We start from the raw sequence: 5,336 nt of genomic DNA, 5'->3' as shown, positions 1-5,336 counted from the left end.
ACATAAAAGAGAATTACATTTATATTCACTAGGTGGTAATTTGTATGAGTATGTACTCTAATGAGGCCATAATGAAATCAAGGAGAACCAGTATGCTGGTCAACTTGCTAAGGCAGCCACACAAAGGAGAAGACAAAGCCAGACCAAGCCAGTATCTATTGATCAGGCATGCTAATGGAATCCGCTGGTTCCATGTCGGTTCTGGCAGAAGAGTTCACCCACCCTCAAAGCTCCAAAACCATTCCTTTTAGACCTATTGCAAATTCTGGGTCAGCCAGAATCCTCAACTATTACAAGATTTTGCTGACTCAGATTTTGGAAGGGGGCAATATAAAGCTACCTTAATAAAAGCTTAAACTGGAACCATCCCAATAGATCGAAAAAGAATAACAACAAAAAGACTCAAGAAACAACAAAAATAACACAAAAATAAAAGAATGGAAGGCTTGATGTAGAACAGATATTAAATGCATGGTGTCATATGAACTCTAGCAAAGAAAATTTGTTTTGACAGTTCCCAAAGTTAGATTGATTAGAAGAGTTCTGGAACATAGCCAAGGTCCCTGAAAACCATGGGAAATAATTTCAAAGGAAAGGGGAAACTGGGATCCTTTCTCCCTCTGTACTTAAAAATATTATAATATAACAAGAGACCAGAGTTTCTGGAGAGTTGCCATGTATTCCAGGGAAGACAAAACAACACACAATACATGTAATTCAAACAAATCAATTCAAACCAGATCAGCTAATGTTCCATTGTCAATGTCAAGCAATCGAATGACCCAAGAAATGACCAATACAAAGTAATTTCTCGGGTTTGCCCTTTCCTTCTGTGTATAAATGAGTGTGGAATTGTTTTTGTAACACCTACACAGGAAGCCCCCATCCTTACCTCCTTTCTTCCTTTCCACCAGAGATATTAGACAGAAAGAGAAGCATATGACTCCTGTGACAACTCACATGGATGCTCATGGCCCTTAGAACAGTAAGACAAATCACTGTATAAATTTTACTAATCTTGTTTTGGTGATTAAAGGAGCTACTTTATCATGAGCTATCCCAAGTTCTAGGAGATAGCCATGCAAGCAGGTTCTCCAAATTACTTCTGAAGCCTCTCCAGAGTTCTGACTTGGTGAGGTTGAGATTAGACCTTTTGGTCTGCCTTGGGTATACCTCGTGTAGTGGGCTCCCAGGTGACAGTTGAGGAAAGACTGCTTTACATGCACTATCCTATTCACCCTCTGTGTCTTGGGAAGGTAAAACCTCTGATGTAAGCAGACTATAACAGTACAAGGCATGAACACAGGGGGTCTGTCTTTCTTGATTTCTATTTCTCCCTTTATGGCTTTAGTACAGAAGATTAGCCTTACTCTTTCATCCATGGCAGGGGTTGGAAACAAAGGATTTCCCCTTCTTTATCTGTAGCTCCATGTTTTATGGATGCTGGTTTGTTGTATTTTTTTCCGTACTTGTTGGCTCTATCTTTACCTAGAAGTCCCGCCTTGCTCTATTATTCTGCCCTGCCAGAGGCCCAAAGCAGCTTCTTTATGTCCCGTTTTCTTTTCTATCAGGTTCAGTGTTGTAATATTTATATTGAGGTCTTTAATCCATTTGGACTTGAGTTTCATGCATGGCAATAGATAGGGATCTATTTTCATTCTTTTACATGTTGACATCCAGTTACACTCACATGATTTGTTGAAGATGCTTTCTTTTTTCCATGGTAGAATTTTAGCTTCTTTGTTAAAAATCAGGTGGTCATAGGTGTGAGGACTAATATCTGGGTCTGCAATTCGATTCCGTTGGTCAATGTCTCTGTTTTTATGCCAATACCTAGCTGTTTTCATTACTGTAGCTCTGTAATAGAGCTTGATGTCAGAGATGCTGATGCCTCCGGAAGTTCCTTTATTGTACAGGATTGTTTTGGCTATCCTGGGGTTTTTATTTTTCCATACAAAGTTAGTTATTCTTTCAAGGTCTTTGAAACATTGTGTTGGGATTTTGATGAGGATTTCATTGAATCTATAGATTGCTATTGGTAGGATTGCCATTTTTTCTATGTTCATCCTTCCTATCCAAGAGCACGGGAGATCTTTTCATTTTTCTGGTATCCTCTTCAGTTTCTTTCTTCAGCGACTTAAAGTTCTTGTCAAATAAGTCTTTCAATTCCTTGGTTAGTGTTACCCTAAGATATTTCATGTTACTTGTGGCTATTGTGAAAAGTGATGCTTCTCTGATTTCCCTCTTAGCTTCATTATCATTTGTGTATAGGAGGGCTACTGATTTTTATTTTTGAGTTGATCTTGTATCCTGTCACATCACTGAAGGTGTTTATCAGCTGTAGGAGTTCTCTGGTAGAGTTTTTGGTGTCACTTATTTACACTATCATATCATCTGCAAATAATGAAAGTTTGACTTCTTCCTTTCCAATTTTAATCCCCTTCATCTCCTTTTGTTGTCTTATTGCTATTGCTAAAACTTCAAGAACTATGTTGAAGAGAGATGGAGGAGTGGACAGCCTTGTCTTGTTTCTGATTTTAGTGGAATCGCTTTGATCTTGACTATTGGCTTGCTATATAATTTCTTTTATTATATTTAGATATGTTCTTTGTAACCCTGATATCTACAAGACATTTATCATGAAAAGGTATTGGATTTTGTCAAATGCTTTTTCAGCATCTAATGAAATGATCATATGGTTTTATCTTTCAGTTTATTTATATGATGGATTACATTGATAGATTTTCCTATGTTGAACCAGCCCTGCATCTCTGGGATGAAGCCTACTTGATCGTGATGAATGACTTTTTTACATGTGTCCTTGGATTTGGTTTGCCAGTATTTAATTGAGAATTTTTGCATTCATGTTCATAAGTGAGATTTGTCTGTAATTCTCTTTCTTTGTTGAGTCTTTGTGTGGTTTTTAGTATCAGGCTAACTGTAGCCTCATAAAAAGAGTTTGGCAATGTTTCCTCTGTTTCTGTTATGTGGAACACGTTAAGGAGTGTTCTTGGAGGTTCTGGTAGAATTCTGCACTAAAACAATCTGGCCCTGGGTTTTATTTTTTTGGTTGGGAGGTTTTGATGACAGCTTCTATTTCCTCACAGCTTATAGGTCTCTTTAATTTGCTCACCTGGTCTTGATTTAATTTTGGTATATGGTATCTATCTAAAAAAATTGTCCATTTCTTTAACATTTTCCAATTTTGTGAAGTATGGGTTTTTGTAGTAAGACCTAATGATTCTCTGAATTTCCTCCATGTCTGTTGTTATGTCCCCCTTTTCATTCCTGATTTTGTTAATTTGGATGTTATCTCTCTGCCTTTAGATTAGTTTGGATAAGGTTTATCAATCTTGTTGATTTTCTCAAAGAACCAGCTCTTAGTTTCATTGACTCTTTGTATTGTTTTCTTTGTTTCTATTTTGTTGATTTCAGCCATCAATTTGATTATTTCCTGTCTTCTACTCCTCCTGGGTGAGTCTGCTTCTTTTTGTTCTAGAGCTTTCAGGTATGCTGTTAAGTCACATGTGAGCTTTCTCCATTTTCTTAATGTGGGCACTTAGTGCTAGGAACTTTCCTCTTAACACTGCTTTCATAGTCTTCCATAGGTTTGGATATGTTGTGCCTTTATTTGTGAATTTCGTTGAATTCAAGGAAGACTTTAATTTCTTTCTTTCTTTCTTTCTTTCTTCCTTGCCCCAGGCATGGTTCAGTAGTCTTCATTGCATGGGCACAGGATACCACTTCCTAAATATAATCCCAGTAGCACAGACATTAAGAGCAACAGAAAATAAATGGGACCTCCTGAAACTGAGAAGCTTCTGTAAAGCAAAAGACACAGTCAATAAGACAAAAAGGCAGCCTACTGAATAGAAAAAAATCTTCACCAACCCCACATCAGACAAAGGACTGATCGCCAAAATACATAAAGAACTCAAGAAATTAGACAGTAAAATTCTAAATAACCCAATTAAAAAGTTAGGTACTGAACTAAACAGAGAATTCTCAACAGAAGAAATTCAAATGGCCAAAAGATACTTAAAGAAATGTTCAACTTCCTTAGCTATCATGGAAATGCAAGTTAGAACAACTCTGAGATACCATCTTACACATGTCAAAATGGTTAAGATCAAAAAACACTAATGATAGCTTATGCTGGAAAGGATGTGGAGTAAGAACACTCATCCATTGCTGGTGGGAATGCAAACTTGTACAACCACTTTGGAAATCAGTATGGTGATTTCTAAGGAAATTGGATATCACCCTGCCTCAGGATCCAGCAATACTACTCTTGGGAATATACCCAAAAGATGCTCAATCATATTACAAAAACATTTGTTCAACTATGTTCAGAGCAGCATTATTTGTAATAGCTAGAACCTGGAAACAACCTAGATGCCCTTCAACTGAAGAATGGATATAGAAAGTGTGACACAGTTGCACATTAGAGTACTACTCAGTGGTAAAAAGCAATGATATCTTGAATTTTGCATGCAAATGGATGGAATTAGAAAACACTTTCCTAAGTGAGGTAACTCAGACCCCAAAGTTGAATATGGTATGTACTCACTCATAAGTGGATACTAGATACTAGCTATAAACAAAGGACATTGAGCCTATAGTTTATGATCCTAGAGAAGCTAATTAATAAGGTAAACCCAAAGAAAAACATATATAGACCCACTTGGGAATTGGAAACAGAGAAGATCACCTGACAAAATTAGGAGCATGGGGGCAAGGGGGGAAGGGAGGAAGGGGAAGAAGAGGGGAGAAGGGGAGGGTTGAGGAGAACTTGAGGGAATGGGATAGTCAAGATGGAGGAAGGACAGATATGAGAGCAAGGAAAGAGATACCTTGATTGAGGGAACTATTATTGGGTTAGCAAGAAACCTGGCTCTAGAAAAATTCCAGGAATCCACAAGAATGACCCCAGCTAAGACGCTAAGCAATAGAGGAGAGGGTGTCTGAACTGGCCTTACCCTGTAGTCAGACTAATGAATATCTTAAATATCACCATAGAACCTTCGTCCAACAACAGATGGAAACAGAGTCAGAATCCCACATTGGAGCACTGGACTGAGTTCCCAAGGTCCAGTTGAAGCGTAGAGGGAATAAGAATATGAGCATGGGATAAAACCGGACTCTCTGAATATGGCGGACAATGAGGGCTGCTGAGAAGCCAAGGACAATGGCACTGGGTTTTGATCCTACTTCATGTTCTGGCTTTGTGGGAGCCTAGCCAGTTTGGATGTTCACCTTCCTAGACCAGGATGGAGCGGGGAGGACTTTGGACTTTCCACAGGGCAGGGAACCCTGACTGCCCTTCAGACTGGAGA

Source organism: Alexandromys fortis, unplaced genomic scaffold (genome assembly GCF_014885135.2).
Source record: "Alexandromys fortis isolate MF-2015 unplaced genomic scaffold, M_Fortis_MF-2015_v1.1 scaffold_132, whole genome shotgun sequence".
Taxonomy (NCBI): Eukaryota; Metazoa; Chordata; class Mammalia; order Rodentia; family Cricetidae; genus Alexandromys; species Alexandromys fortis.
The sequence above is the reverse complement of the archived record's forward strand: the minus strand, read 5'-3'. Positions refer to the sequence as shown.